Raw genomic sequence first — 17495 nt, 5'->3', positions numbered from 1 at the left:
AGGCTTGTGGGGCCCACACGGCTCTGCCGCCCCCAACTCTAGCTCTATAAGATCCCTTTCGTCCCAGAAAAAATAAAAAGAGAAGTTTTCGTCGCGTTTTCGATACGGAGGCGCCGCCACCACCTGTTCTTCATCTGGAGGGCAGATATGGAGTCCGTCTTGGGCTCCGGAGAGGGGAAATCGTCGCCATCTACATCATCAACCTTCTTCCCTCTCCAATTCCATGAAGCTATTCGTCGTTCGTGAGTAATCTATTTGTAGGCTCCCTCGGCGGTGATGAGTAGGATGAGATCTATCATGTAATCGAGTTAGTTTTGATGGGGATTGATCCCTAGTATCCATTATGTTCTGAGATTGATGTTGCTACTACTTTGCCATGCTTAATGCTTGTCACTAGGGCCCGAGTGCCATGATTTCAGATCTGAAATTATTGAGTTGTCACCAATATATGTGTGTTTTAGATCCGATCTTGCAACTTGTAGTTACCTACTATGTGTTATAATCCGACAACCCCGGAGTGACAATAACCGGAACCACTCCCGGTGATGACCATAGTTTGAGGAGTTCATGTGTTCACCAAGTGCTAATGCGTTGGTACGGTTCTTTATTAAAAGGAGAAGCTTAATATCCCGTAGTTTCCTTTTGGACCCTGCTACCATGGGAGGGATGGACAATAGATGTCATGCAAGTTCTATTCCCTAAGCACGTATGACGACACACGGAATGCATGCCTACATCACATTGATGAACGGGAGCTAGCCACATATCTCTCCGTGTTATAGCTGTTGCATGATGAATATCATCCAAACAAATCACCGACCCATTGCCTATGAGTTTGTCCTACTGTTGCTGCTGCTGTTACTTGTCTTGCTCTGCTCTTACTACACTTGCTGCTGCTGTTACTTGTCTTGCTTTGCTGCTGCTGCTACTACTGTTGCTACCGCTGTTACTTGTCTTGCTCTGCTGCTATTGTTGCTACTATTGTCGCTTGCTACTGTTGCTACTTGCTACTGCTGTCACTACTGTTGTTCCTTGCCGCTGCTATTGCTCGTTACACTGCCGTTACTCGTTACTTTGCTGTTACTATTGTGCTTGCAGATACTAATCTTTCAGGTGTGGTTGAATCTGACAAATTCGGCTGCTAATCCTCGAGACTATTCTCTCACCTCCTGTCTGGTAAACCAACAAATTTGGGTCGAATACTCTACCCTCGAAAACTGTTGCGAACCCACGCGCTGGTGGGCCATCAACAACATTCTTCTAGTTTCGTTGCCGGGGAGTGCTAGCAGCATTCTTCTGGTGCCGTTCCAGGGGAAGGTTTGTTGTCATCAGCATTCGTCTAGCCATTGCCAGAGATTGCAATCAACATTTTTCTCGCGCCGTTGTCGGGGAGGTATTGCTATATTCTCTAAGTTACTTGGGATTTATATCTGCTGATCACTATGAAGAATTTGAAGGATCCGAAGACCAAAGTCTTGCCCTCAACTACAAGGGGAGGTAAGGAATTGCCATCTAGCTCTGCACTTGATTCACCTTCAGTTATGAGTAAGTTTGCGACATCACCTCCTGCTAGAAATCTTGATTTGTCGCCTATGCTGGATGATGCTACTGCTAGAGATGCTATGCTTGATACTATGCCTGATGATACTATGCTTGATACTATGCTTGATACTGCTAGAGATGCTATGCGTGATACTGCTTTGCCTGATGATGCTAGATATGCTATTTTTCCTGATGATGCTATGCTTGATACTGCTAGAGATGCTACTTTGCCTGATGTTCCACTAGGGGTATTCCTTGATGCTCTTATTGCTATAGTTACTGCCAATGCCAGTGATGCTTCTGAAACTGCCGATACTATTGAGATAGAACCTGCTTTTGCTCCTGTTAGATCTAGCTCTCCTAGATATGGATTGCCTGATATACCTGAGGGTTACGTTATGGAGGGAGAGATAGCTGAGGATTTTCTTGCGTGTAAGGATGCCTATCACGCTGAGAAATTACTTCTTAAGTTGAAGGAAAAATCTCAGGAAGCTAGGATGAAAAATGACCCGAAGTTTGCCACTTCACCTATCTTTGTCACCGATAAGGTTTATGAATTCTCTGTCGACCCTGAGATAATCTCTCTAGTAGAATCTGATCCTTTTCACGGTTATGAGTCTGAGACGGTCATAGCCCATCTTGCTAAACTATCCGAAATAGCCAACATTTTCACTAATGAGGAGAAGATCTTTCACTACTATATCCTTAAGCTGTTTCCTTTCTCTCTAAAGGATGACGCTAAAGCCTGGTTCACCTCTCTTGCTCCTGGATGTGTGCGTAGTCCCCAGGAGCTGGTCTATTACTTCCGTGAGAAATATTTCCCTGCCCATAAGAAGCAAGCTGCCTTGCAGGAAATATACAATTTTGCTCAACGCCAAGAAGAGAGTCTTCCACAAGCTTGGGGGAGGCTCGTCCAGCTACAAAATGCTTTGCCTGATCACCCTCTTAAGAAGAACGAGATACTTGATATCCTCTATAACGGACTTACCGATGCCTCTAGATACCACCTAGATAGTTGTGTCGGTTGTGTTTTTAGGGAACGAACTGTAGAACAAGCTGAGACCCTACTGAATAACCTCTTGATCAACGATAATGCTTGGACTATTCCCGAACCACCTCCTAGGCTAACTCCTAAGAAAAGAGGTATTCTATTCCTCAGTCCCGAAGATATGCAAGAAGCCAAGAAATCCATGCAAGAGAAAGGCATTAGATCTGAAGATGTCAAAAATCTACCACCTATCAAAGAGATCCATGGTCTCGATAACCCGATACATGTAGTGGAAGTGAATTCTCTGCATAGGTTTGATGAGAGTGATATTCCTTTTGATAAACCTGCTAGCTTATTCTTTGATGAATTTGACAACTTTGTTGCCAAAAATAGAGTTTCAATGATTATGTTAGCAGACATTTGGAATAAAGTACTCGTATGCTTAGCCATTTAAGTGCTTGTGTAGACAGAAATGTCAATGCTCTGAAGCTTGTGAGTAAACATGCCTCTATGATTACTACTCAGGTAGAACAAGTACTTAAAGCTCAGAATGACCTGCTCAATGAATTAAATGACAACTCTGTCAGAGTCATTACTAGAGGAGGCAAAATGACTCAGGAACCTTTGTATCCTGAAGGTCATCCTAAGAGAATTGATCAAGATTCTCAAGGAATCAATGCTGATACACCTAGTCATCCTAAGGAGAAGAAGAAGGATGATAGGAGACTACACGCCAGTTCACCAAATACTGTCACACCTGAAGAACCTAATGATATTTTTGCGTCTGATGCAGAAACACAATCAGGTGATGAACATGAACCTCGTGACAATGTGGACAGTGATGTTAATAATAATGCTCAACCTAGCCATGACGAGGATGTGGAGATTGAACCTATGGTTAATCTTGATAATCCACAACCTAAGAGATATGACAAGAATGACTTCACTGCTAGGAAGCATGGTAAAGAAAGAGAGCCATGGGTTCAGAGACCTATGCCCTTTCCTCCTAAGCCATCCAAGAAAAAGGATGATGAGGATTTTGAGCGCTTCATTGAGATGATAAGCCCGTCTTTCTGCAGATGCGGTTAACTGATATGCTCAAGATGTCTCTGTATGCCAAGTACATGAAAGATATCATGACTAATAAACAGAAGATACCAGATCTTGAGATCTCCACCATGCTTGCCAACTACACTTTTATAGGTGGAACTCCTAAGAAACTTGGTGATCCCGGAGTGCCCACTATACCTTGCTCAATTAAAGGAAACTATGTAATAAATGCCTTATGTGACCTTGGAGCCGGTTTTAGTGTTATGCCGCTCTCTCTTTATCGTAGACTTGAATTGGATAAGTTGACACCCACTGAAATTTCTCTGCAAATGGCCGACAAATCAACTGCTTTCCCTATAGGCATTTGCGAGGATGGGCCTGCTGTGGTTGCTAACACCACTATCTTAACAGACTTTGTTATCTTGGATATTCCTCAGGACGATGCCATGGCTGTCATCCTCGGAAGACCCTTTTTAAACACTTCAGGGGCTGTTATAGATTGCAACTGACGGGGATATAGCCCTAGGCTAGGGTCATAGGTCTGACCAATACGTCCTACCCAAGGGCACCTCATTATTAGTTTAAGGACTACAAGGGAAATTCCTACTGGATCGTGACAACATCTAATCCACTCGGTACGGATCCACTCAGACAAGTACATTGCATCCACTCGGATGACAGTCAACCACTCGGCCGTAAGACTCACTCGGTCATGCAAATACCAACAGTCGGCAAGACATCTGTAGTGGGCTGACATTATGGCATCAATGCCCCATCTTGTAACATAAGAGGTGAGGGGGTGGCGCACTCTATATAAGCCACCCCCCTCCACATAGCTAGGGACATCTTCTTCTTCGTCTCCCCCTGCGGGCTCATTCCTTCCCTGGAGCTCTGGCTCTCTCCATACCATGTAACTCATGTCCATGACAGATAAAACAAAGCCTCTCCGGAGCACGAGACGTTGGGTTGTTATCTTCACTGTGAGAGGCCTGAACTCGCTAAAACCACCATGTCACCCATGTGCATCTTGATAGATCGTGCTCCGTTATCCTACCTTCTTTCTATTGTCGGAATCGTTACCACGACATTTGGCGCCCACCGTGGGGCATGGCGTCTATCGAGCCATGATGCATATGGTTATTTCTTCAGCCACCGGCGGCCGATCGATTCCGCTGGTGCCCCCTATTCAGTTTCATCTTCATGATTTAACACATTTGTCTGTATTGTTCATCTCCAAGACGAGCAAAGCATCGCAAGCAGAAGGAAAACACACATCTATCCAAGCACATACAAGGAGCACCACCGACCTTCAGGAAACCGACTGCTCCTCCGCACGCGGCCGCCAGTGTCGTCTGCCTCATCGTCGTCTCCGACCTCGACGCTGCACACTGCACTTCATCTGCGATGTCGTCGTGCGGCCCCCATGCGTGGCCAACGGCGCCGTCCGCCTCATCGTCGCCATGGGTGGTCGTAGGAGCCTTCCGCCTCATCGTTACCACGCGTGGCCACCGGTGCCGTTCACCTCATCGTCGTCGTGCAGGACCACCGGTGCCGTCCGCCTCATCGTCGTTGCGCACGACCGCCGGTGCCGTTCGTCTCATCGTCGTCGCGCACGACCACTGGTGTCGTCCGCCTCATCGTCGTCGCGCACGACCGCCGATGCCGTCCGCCTCATCGTCGTCGCGCACGACCACCGGTGTCATCCGCCTCATCGTCGTCGTGCACGACCGCTGGTGCCGTTCGTCTCATCGTCGTCGCGCACGACCACCGGTGCCGTCCGCCTCATCGTCGTCGCGCACGACTGCCGGTGTTGTTCGTCTCATCGTCGTCGTGCACGGTCGCCAGTGCCTTTCGCCTCATCGTCGTCTCCAACCATGTTGAGCCCCCACGCATGACCGCCGCCACCGTTCACCTCGTCGTCAAGACGAGCCTTGTGTTCTCGGCCACTCGAGGGTGACCTACGTGGTGGAAGCGCGGGCTCCGTGCGGTGCGGGTACGCAACGCTTCTTCCTTCAACGCCAGCCACCGGCGAGGTCTCTGTGACCGAGGCGCACAGCAACGACGACCTACGAATCAGCCTCGACCTGCAAGGATGCAACCGATGGCCATCCAACGCTTCATAAGTGCGTGCGTTATGTGGTCGTGTTCCTTGTTTAGATTAACTGCATGCAGGAAAAACGGAAACATAAGAACGTGGTCTTCATAGTCCTTCATGGGATGGGCTGACGGTTTGCATAAGGTAATGGCCTCATTAACCGGCTTATCAGGTGAGGATTGATGACATCGGTTTCCTAATTAGTGCGGCCAAAACATCTGCCACACTGTTTCCTTCAACGGCCAATCGTGCATGCATGCATGCATGCATATTCTCATTTGTGGTTTTTATTCATTGCAAATTAGCAACTATACAGGACACTTAGTCCATCAAAAAATATTCGTAGCTATGGTTACTACTAACATGTAGTGAGTCGGCTGCCCCGCGTGTCGCCACTCTGCAGAACGCGTCTACATCAATCGGCCGCCGCATGCATCGCCACTCCGCAGGATGCGTCTTCATCATTCGGCCGTTCCGCATGTCGCCACTCCGCAGGATGCGTCTTCATCATTCGGCTGTCCCGCATGTCGCCACTCCGTAGGATGGGTCTTCATCATTCGGCCGCCCTGTGCGTCGCCATACAATCGGACACGACGGAATCAATCGGCTGCCCCGGGCGTCATCACTCAATCGGACGCGTCGTCATCACTCGGCTGCTCTACGGGCCGTCGCCCAGTCAGACGCATCGTCATCAATCGGTCTCCCCGCGCGCCGTCCCTCAGTCAGACACGTCGTCAACACTCGACCACCCTGTGCGCCGTCGGTCAGTCGGACGGGTCGTCAACACTGGGCCGCCCCGTGCGCCACCCCTCAGTCAGACGCGTCGTCATCACTCGGCCGCCCTGCATGCCATGCTCAGTCAGACGTGTCGTCAGCACTCGACTACTTCACGCGTCGTTAGCCAGTTGAGTCATTCTTCGCACAGTGCATTCAATTAAATAATTATTTATGCATTACCGAGTGTCGAGGAAGTCGCACATGACGTTCACTCGGAGGCCACGCCACTGAGTGTACCTCTGCACTCGGTTGTTTATTTTTATGTGGGAACACTTCACTTCCGCTTCGTTTGGGTCCAGTACTCAAACGAGTTCAGCCGGATCCTTCACTCTTTTAGACTCTTGCTGGTTCCGAACCAGCAATCACGTGGCACACCCAGCGGGTGTCTATAGGTGAAATTTACACAAACTATTTCAGAAAAGATCATATTAATTTGATAATTTTTTATGCTGGCTTGTGCTATTTTTCATACACAAGTTACTCGACGCATCCGTGCGCCATACTCATCGCTACTCAGGCTCAGTCGCCGCAACAATCATTTGTGCGTTTTCACATGTACGGAAGCCCCTTCGATGACGTAGTGGACACGGCCGCCCAGCGTGCCGTCAGTGGGTCGGACGCCTCCTCGACATACATCACTTGGACGCCCCGCGCGTTGCCACTCAGTCGGACTCGTCTACCTCACTCGGATGCCCCATGCATCGCCACTCCGTGTGGCACATCTTCATCACTCGGACGCCCCGCGCGCCACCGCTGGACTTAGCTGCGACTCCGTATCGCCTAAGTTAAAAACTACCCCGAGTATGGACACGCTCCACACTCGGGGGCTTAGATGCGACTCCGTATCGCCTAAGTTAAAACTACTCCGAGTACGGACACGCTCCACACTCGGGGGCTTAGCTGCGACTCCGTATCGCCTAAGTTAAAAAACAACTCCGAGTGTGGACATGCTCCACACTCGGGGACTTAGCTGCGACTCCGTATCGCTTAAGTTAAAAACTACTCCGAGTATGGACACGCTCCACACTCAAGGGGCTTAGCTGTGACTCCGTATCGCCTAAGTTAAAAACAACTCCGAGTGCGGACATGCTCCACACTCGGGGACTTAGCTGTGACTCCGTATCGCCTAAGTTAAAAACTACTCTGAGTATGGACACGCTCCACACTCAGGGAACTTAGCTGCGACTCCGTATCGCCTAAGTTAAAAACAACTCCGAGTGCGGACATGCTCCACACTCGGGAGCTTAGCTGCGACTCCGTATCGCCTAAGTTAGAAACAACTCTGAGTGCGGACATGTTCCACACTCGGGGACTTAGCTGCGACTCTGTATCGCCTAAGTTAAAAACAACTCTGAGTGCGGACATGCTCCACACTCGGGGGCTTAGCTGCGACTCCGTATCGCCTAAGTTCAAAACTACTCCGAGTGCGGACATGCTCCACACTCGGGGACTTAGCTGCGACTCCGTGTCGCCTAAGTTAAAAACTACTTTGAGTACGGACACGCTCCACACTCGGGAACTTAGTTGCGACTCTGTATCGCCTATGTTAAAAAGAACTCTGAGTGCGGACATGCTCCACACTCGGGGGCTTAGCTGCGATTCCGTATCGCCTAAGTTCAAAACTACTTCGAGTGCGGACATGCTCCACACTCGGGGACTTAGCTGCGACTCTGTGTCGCCTAAGTTAAAACTACTCCGAGTACAGACACGCTCCACACTCAGGAACTTAGCTACGACCCCATATCGCCTAAGTTAAAAAATACACTCGGAGACTTGACTTTGATCCAGAAATCATATAATGCAGATTCAACAAACATTCAACATGACAAGCACTAGAAGTCTTAAACCCTCTGCCAGACTCATCTAGTCCGACAGAGGCTCGGGGACTACACCCAGTGGGTGCACTGAGCGTGCCCCCACAGGAAGAGAAATACAAAAAGAAACATTCTGCTTGGTCAGGTCCACCAACAACATCCAAGTTCAACAGATTCCAACCGACTACCAGCAGTCAGTCAGAGTCTCAAGATCCTGTTGGTCACTCGGATCTACTTCAATTCTTAAGTTCACTCGGACGTACTACTCAGCGGAATCGATCAAGGCGAATAATGAAGACTTCAATCAACGCATAATTTTGCAAGGCCCTGAAGCACGTTCAAGTTCGGTCTGCTGCTACAAGATTTACATCGATACCTTCACCACTCGGACCCTGATCCATTCGGGGGCTAATGACGGGGATATAGCCCTAGGGTAGGGTCATAGGTCTGACCAATACGTCCTACCCAAGGGCACCTCATTATTAGTTTAAGGACTACAAGGGAAATTCCTACTAGATCGTGACAACATCTAATCCACTCGGTACGGATCCACTCAGACAAGTACATTCCATCCACTCGGATGACAGTCAACCACTCGGCCGTATGACTCACTCGGTCATGCAAATACCAACAGTCGGCAAGACATCTGTAGTGGGCTGACATTATGGCATCAATGCCCCATCTTGTAACATAAGAGGTGAGGGGGTGGCGCACTCTATATAAGCCAGCCCCTCCACATAGCTAGGGACATCTTCTTCTTCTTCTTCTCCCCCAGCGGGCTCATTCCTTCCCTGGAGCTCTGGCTCTCTCTATACCATGTAACTCATGTCCATGACAGATAAAACAAAGCCTCTCCGGAGCACGAGACGTAGGGTTGTTATCTCCACTGTGAGAGGCCTGAACTCGCTAAAACCACCGTGTCACCCATGTGCATCTTGATAGATCATGCTCCATTATCCTACCCTCTTTCTATTGTCGGAATCGTTACCACGACAGCAATAAAGGCAATGTCACTTTCCATGTCAACGGTAATGAGCACAAAGTGCACTTTCCGAAGAAACGATATCTAGTACATTGCATCAATGCTATCAAAAAGACTTCATCGATTCTCATTGGGAGCTTTGAATGCCCTATTCCTCGTGTCAAGATGAAGTATGATTTGCTTGTTGGGGAGATACATATCCCCATTGAGGTGACTTAGTGGCTATTCGAAAATTCTCCGTTCTCTCTTGCGATTTGAGAAAGTTTTGTCATAAGGACTTGATCAATCCCATTGACGGATTTCTTTTGATGACCATGAAATGGATGAATCAAAGAGTCACATACCTCTGTTTTAAGTTTTCCTTTTCTTTTGCTTAGAAGAAAAATGATAGAATTATTTTAGTTTTTCCTGTTTTCTGTTTTAGCGTCCCGGAGAAAAATACCTCGAAAATAAAAGTTCTCCAATGGTCCTGAAAATTAAGTTTGATTTTTTCTGGAATTTTTGAAAATTTATGGGCCTGAGAGCTGGCCTGGAGGCCAGACCAGTGGGCCACAAGCCCTGCCACCGCCACCTACCACCCTGTTGGCGGGGTGCAAGCTTGTGGGGCCCACAGGCACCCCCTCCACTCATTCCCGCTCTAGAAAAAATTCCCAGCCTCTACTTCCACCTCCAGACAAAATTGTTTCGCAGCTCAAACCCATGTTCTTGCTCATTTGGCTGTGATTTTCGATCTCCTTGCTCAAGGCACCATTCTCCGAACTGTTTTGGGGAAATTACTCATTGGTAAGTGACTCCTCCATTGGTCCAATTAGTTTTTGCTCTAGTGCATTATCCTTCGCGAATTCTTGCTACCTTGGTGACCCTGTTCTTGAGCTAGAAATGTTGATTTTAGCTGGTCCCAAGTAGTTTTAGGGCGTGATACGGTCTCTAGGCACTAGTAAGAGTAGTTGCTACAAGGTGTGGTGGGTCTTTATTCACTTTTCTCTTGAACTTAAAAAATTTCACCAAAAGGAAATTATGTTCAGGAGGAAGTTTCATGGTGGTTCCTCAAGTAAGAAGGGTCCTCGGCTCTCTTTTCGGGAGCCCGAACCTTTTCAACTAAGGGACGCACCGTTGCAACCATGTGAATGGCCTTCCGATGAGTTCATGATCGAAGCAGGTTCCAAGGATGAGTTTGATGCACTTGTCCGCAATGCCGGGTTAGAAGAATTCCTCTCTGATAAATGTGAACAGTATGCTATGCTCACTGCCTCTTTCGTGCGTAGATTTAAATTTTCAGTTGGTCGTGACTCATCCATACTGTTTGATCTGTACGATAAATCCTATACCATGGACTTAGAGGATTTCAATAGGATTTGCAAGATACCCGATGGGGGTAGTATTAATGATCCTTCTAAGTCTTCGGTCAGAGACTTTGTCTCCAGTATAACTATTGGAGAAACCAGAGATATAACGCAGGCCACCATAGGAAGCATCCATTTCCCTCCCTTGCACTACCTTGCCCTCTTCATAGGTAGGTGTATTAATGGCAAGGGTGCACATTGTCACCTATGCGCTTCTGACCTTAGTATCCTTAAGAGCGCAGTAACAGGTGACAGGAGCTTCAATGTGGGAGCTATAATAGCAAGGAGGCTGAATAAAAATGCCAGTGAGGGGGATTTCTTTGGTGCAGTTTATGCTACACGCTTAGCAAATTTTCTTGGGGTATCCATCCGTCTAGAAGACCCTCCTCTCTGTACAGCCTACCTTGATCGTGTCGCTCTAACACGCTACCAGTTCCTTGAGAGAGATCATGGATCCCTCCTATACCGCTTGATATTTAACCAGCAGCGTGTTTTCCATATTGCCCTTCCCGCTCCTGCTTTCTTTGACTTTCAGGTAAAACGAAGATACTACATAACCATAGGAGAGGCAGAGGAGTATGAGAGGGAGGCGACTGCTTCTCGACTTCGTGAGGCAGCTATTCAGGCAGTGGCTGCATCACTCCCATATAACACCCATTATGATTTTGGGTTTCGCAAGGACCATCCATGGGAGCAGACCAAGTTAGGCCAAAAGCCTAAGCTTGGGGGAGTACGTGTTCTCACCGACTTTACATTCATGCTTATGCTTTCACTTTGTTAGACGGTGTTTACACTATGCCACTGTATTATCCATGCTAGTTTCTTTTCGTTTTCTTGTTTTCTTGTTTTGTGTCCTTTTGAGAAAACCCAAAAATATTTTTCTTTCTTCTTTTGCTTGTTGGGAGCTTTCCCGTGTAAATAGTTTTCTTTTTCTTTGTGTCAAGGTAGAAGATATTGGTTACAATGTTTAGTGGTTCTTACATGCTTACCTGTTTAGCTTTCAAAGAGCCATATTACTTTGTCTTCTCCTTTGTGTTTGCCTGCAGATTCAGCTTAGTCCAATGCGCTTATTATTGTTCACATCGTTCGATCGTGCAAATGAAAGGCAACAATGATGATATATGATGAAGTGACTGAGACTAAAAAGCTGGTATGAACTCTATCTATTTTGTTTTTGTAAATATGACTAGCTTGTCGACCCAGATTTAGCTATGTTGTGAGAGAACCATGTTTGCAATGACAACTTAGAGATCATAGTTTCTGATGCCATGCTTATTTAGCTGAGAGCTTATAATGGTTTGTCTTGAATGCCAACATAGATTTTGAGATGACTATGATGTAGTATGATTGGATGGTATTCTCCTTTGAAAGTTTCAAGTGGCTTGACTTGGCGCATGTTCATGCATGTAGTTGAAACAAAATCAACATAGCCTCTATGATGTTTGTGTTCATGGTGATTTATATCCTGTTCATGCTTGCATTTAATGTCAGTCAAACTCATTGCATCTTGATGACTGTTGTCGCTCTCTAGTTGGTCATTTCCCAGTCTTTTGCTAGCCTTCACTTGTACTAAGCGGAATACTTCTTGTGCATCCACTTCCATAAACCCAAAAGTTTTTCCATGAGAGTCCACCATACCTACCTATTTGCGGTATCTACCTGCCGTTCCAAGTAAATTTGCATGTGCCATTCTCTAAACCTTCAAGAAATAATCTATTTTGCATGCCCGAACCGCTCATGTGGTGACAGAGGGCTATTGGTATCTTCCATGCTTGGAGTGTTATCCTCGACATGTGTTTATTCACAGTCATTCACGAGAAAGGGGCCGGTAATTGGAATGCCCAGTTCCACGCTTAAATCAAAAACATAACTGTAAAACAAGACTCCCCCCGGATTGATGTTAGTATGGACGGTACCCGAGGATTCGGCTAGCCGTGGAGTGTGATTGATTGGTGGTGGGGGAGTTAAAACTTTACTTTTCTGTTTGGGAACCGCCTATAGCATGAGTAGAATGGAAGATATTGAGAACTCTTGGTCATTGCGTTGACAATAAAAGCATACCACCCAAAATTATTATCTCTGTTTTCAAAGCTTGAGCTCTGGCACCTCTGTAAATCAATGCTTCCTTCTGCGAAGGGCCTGTCTATTTATTTTCCTGTCGAGCCATCCTCCTCTTATATAAGCACCAATTAGAGAGCACCTCTGTCAATTTTATGCTTTGCTTTTGATTGATATTGAGTATGACTATGACTGGATCTTCGTTGCTATGAATTACAATGTTTAGTCAGCCCTTGATCTTTGAAAGTGCTCTGCATTTATGTTTTGCGGTCTCAGGAAGAGCTAGCGAGATACCACCTATTCATATTGCTTCATGCTTGTTTTGATTGAAGTGTTGGTATTTGAAACTCATTATTATTTGCTCGTTAGCTGATTATGTCATTGATATTAGTTTACCGTGAGACCTTTGTGTCATTTGCTTATGTGGTTAACTTGTGATCTTGCTGAAATTCTGGTTATGAGTTAGACATAGTTGCAATAACAAGATCAAAGAGAGTTTGTCAAAGTTTTTCTTTCTCTCTCAGTTTGTCAACTGAGTTGCTTGAGGACAAGCAAGGTTTTAAGCTTGGGGGAGTTGATACGTCTCCATCGTATCTACTTTTCCAAACTCTTTTGCCCTTGTTTTGGACTCTAATTTGCATGATTTGAATGGAACTAACCTCGACTGACGCTGTTTTCAGCAGAATTGCCTTGGTGTTATTTTTGTGCAGAAATCAAAGTTCTCCAAATGTCCTGAAAATTTACGGGGAGCAGTTTTGGAAAATAATACAAATATCTGCACCAAGTTCCACCTCAGGGGGTGGGCTAGTGGGCCACAAGACCTGGCTCCGCCACCACCCCCTGGTGGCGGTGGGCAGGCTTGTGGGGCCGACACGGCTCTTCCACCCCCAACTCCAGCTTTATAAGATCCCTTTCGTCCCAGAAAATATAACAAGAGAAGTTTTCGTCGCGTTTTCGATACGGAGGCGCCGCCACCACCTGTTCTTCATCTGGAGGGCAGATCTGGAGTCCGTCTTGGGCTCCGGAGAGGGGAAATCGTCGCCATCGTCATCATCAACCTTCTTCCCTCTCCAATTCCACGAAGCTCTTCGTCGTTCGTGAGTAATCTATTCGTACGCTCGCTGGGCGGTGATGAGTAGGATGAGATCTATCATGTAATCGAGTTAGTTTTGATGGGGATTGATCCCTAGTATCCACTATGTTCTGAGATTGAGGTTGCTACTACTTTGCCATGCTTAATGCTTGTCACTAGGGCCCGAGTGCCATGATTTCAGATCTGAAATTATTATGTTGTCACCAATATATGTGTGTTTTAGATCCGATCTTGCAAGTTGTAGTTACCTACTATGTGTTATGATCCGGAAACCCCGGAGTGACAATAACCGGAACCACTCCCGGTGATGACCATAGTTTGATAAGTTCATGTGTTCACCAAGTGCTAATGCGTTGGTCCGCTTCTTTATTAAAAGGAGAACCTTAATATCCCGTAGTTTCCTTTTGGACCCCGCTTCCACGGGAGGGATGGACAATAGATGTCATGCAAGTTCTTTTCCCTAAGCACGTATGACGACACACGGAATGCATGCCTACATCACATTGACGAACGGGAGCTAGCCACACATCTCTCCGTGTTATAGCTGTTGCATGATGAATATCATCCAAACGAATCACCGACCCATTGCCAACGAGTTTGTCCTACTGTTGCTGCTGCTGTTACTTTTCTTGCTCTGCTGTTACTACTGTTGCTGCTGCTGTTACTTGTCTTGGTGTGCTGCTGCTGCTACTACTGTTGCTACTGCTGTTACTTGTCTTGCTCTACTGCTACTGTTGCTACTACTGTCGCTACTTGCTACTGCTATCACTACTGCTGTTCCTTGCCGCTGCTATTGCTCGTTACACTGCCGTTACTCGTTAGTTTGCTGTTACTATCGTGCTTGCATATACTAATCTTTGAGGTGTGGTTGAATCTGACAAATTCAGCTGCTAATACTCGAGAGTATTCTCTCACCTCCTGTCTGGAAAACCAACAAATTTGGGTCGAATTCTCTACCCTCGAAAACTGCTGCGAACCCACGCGCTGGTGGGCCATCAACAACATTCTTCTAGTTTCGTTGTCGGGGAGTGCTAGCAGCATTCTTCTGGTGCCGTTGCAGGGGAAGGTTTGTTGTCATTAGCATTCGTCTAGCCATCGCCAGAGATTGCAATCAATGCTCTGGGTATCGTTCTTTGCACGCCTAAACAGATAGAGACATTTGTAGTCCATCTCTGCCCTTGCAATGACAGTCCCAAACACGCTAAAATTTTAGCCCACCTCAGATTTCGCCACTTGGAAAGAAATGATATTGAGCAAAGACTGCATGCCCAAATCCGAGAGAGGTCCAGTAATGCTCTCAAGTGGCGGCCCACGAGCAATCCTGGCTGGAAATTTTAAAACAATAGTTAAATCCAGATCATCAAAGGGTTCCCTTTTTTTAGAAAAGTGATGCATGTGGCGAAACGAATGAACGGGGTGCATGAAATTTTGGCCGAACATACGCACTGAAATGCCTAATAATCCCTTGGAACGGGCACATAAGTGAACTAGAATCATAATGCATCAAGACAGATAAAATAATGCATATGATGAAACGTCCATAGAAGTGAACTACTATCATAATGGATCCAAACAGATAAAAGAATGCATATGATGAAACGGCCACATAAGTGAACTAGAATCATAATGCATTCAGACAGATAAAAGAATGCATATCATGAAACAGGCACAATAGTGAACTAGAATCATAATGCATCCCGACAGATAAAACAATGCATATGATGAAACGGCCATAGAAGTGAACTAGAATCATAATGCATCCATACAGATAAAAGAATGCGTATGATGAAACGACCCCAAAAGTGAACTAGAATCATAATGCATTGAGACAGATAAATGAATGCATACGATGAAACAGTCGTGAGTATACTCACACTCTTTGTCGACGTCAAACAAAGCAATGTTGGGGTGTGAGAGGCGACTACAGATAAAGAAATCCTCCTTGGGGTCGTACTCGGTAAACTTTTCGCAGGGAACAATGTGAAGAGCCCTCAAAGCATTTTCCTCCAGTCTGAGTGCCCGTTTTTGATCCAGGTTAGGGTTTTTGAGGACATGCATTTTCTTTTTGACGTGGGTCGGATAGTTCTAGAGGATGAAGATCTTGCAGATCTCATGACATGACTTGCCCTTGATCATTTTGGCAACAGTGTTGCACGTCAAGCGGAGCAATCCTTGGATTCAGAGGTTGTGTGCAGCATGTATATAGGCAGTGGATTATATATAGGTTAGATAAGGGAATATGAGCAACCACAGACGCTGGTAACAAATAATATACACGAAACGACAGGTAAGTAAGTACTCCCTTTGTACAGAAATATAAGAGCGTTTAGAACACTACCTTAGTAAACTAAACTCTCTTATATTTCTTTATGCTCCCTCCGTAAAGAAATATGAGAGCGTTTAGATCACTACCTTAGTGAACTATAAGCGCTCTTATATTTCTTTATGGATGAAGTAGTAGATATGCATATGGCGAGGCAACCAAAATGCTGATTGGCCACCGAAGTTTGGATGAGATGGTGATGGGGATGGGGCAATTGCCTGTATCAAGCATACTAGGGAAAGGAATACATGCTGCTATGGTGAAACAGTGAGAACGATGATACTCATTGCGTCAATGTGCACATTGACAATAGTAGTAGGTAAATAAACTCTAGATGTTTCGACGACATAAGATTCGATCATGTCAACCTAATTTTTTGCTAAATGCCAACAATAGAGAATGGGAAGAATTATTCTCAGCACATTGCAAAAGGAAGGAACAATTAATATAAGAGCGCATTTCGGGGCAATCTGACACATAGTCTATATATGTTCTTGTATACAACGAAAAGGTATTGGAGGCTTTGATTCTACAATAGAGCCAAGAAAAAACTCACTACACAGTCCAATCTTTATGATACTTCATTTAATTGGTACCAAAAACAGGAGTATATATATTATAATAAGGGTAATAATTCTGGGTACCAAAATCAAAACAAGAAAAGAGACAACTTTATTTTTGATTGACATGATAAGAGAGTCCAATCGTGACAGGAAAGAGGACGACCGCTCACCAGGATGACATTGTAGAGGCTGTCGAGGTCGAGATCACCGATGAACTTGGAATCCCAGCCGCTGAGGTCGCCGGAGGCGGCGACGGCGGTAGCATGCTTCTTGCAGTAGTGCAAGACCTTGGAGAGGGATTCTCTGTTGACGTCGATGTAGATTGGCTTGCCGTCATAGCAGATGATCTGGGCAGCAAGGACCATGGATTGGCACGCCTCCAGGTCGGACACCACGAAATCCATGTCGTCCTCGCTCCACACTAGAAACGTCTCCTTGGCCGTCCTTGTCTCTTCCCCTTCTTCCGCCGCCATGGATCCACCACTCGTGGGTGCCGGGGGAGACTTTTCTTGTTGTTTCCCTTGGCCATGGCTCTCCTCCCGTCGGTCGGTGGTTTCTGATCTGGAAGTTGCGGCGGAGCGGAGGAGACGAGACCCTAGATAGTAGTAATTGTTGTAGCGACCCGACTCAAAACGAGTCAAGCCTCTGTGCATGTGTGCCATCCCTGGATCAGTATGCTGGCATACACAGTACATCAATGTATATATAAAAGTGCAATCACATGTAAATAACGTAAAACTGATATATACCTCAAAGTCTCAACGGAAAACAGTCAAGGAGTGGAGTCCCAATAAACACCAACGACAGGTTGAGTGCACACCGTAATCCTGTATCGTACTCTTACTCGTTGAAGAAAAATATCTGCAA

The sequence above is a fragment of the Hordeum vulgare genome, chromosome 2H (genome assembly GCF_904849725.1).
Source record: "Hordeum vulgare subsp. vulgare chromosome 2H, MorexV3_pseudomolecules_assembly, whole genome shotgun sequence".
Classification (NCBI taxonomy): Eukaryota; Viridiplantae; Streptophyta; class Magnoliopsida; order Poales; family Poaceae; genus Hordeum; species Hordeum vulgare.
The sequence above is the reverse complement of the archived record's forward strand: the minus strand, read 5'-3'. Positions refer to the sequence as shown.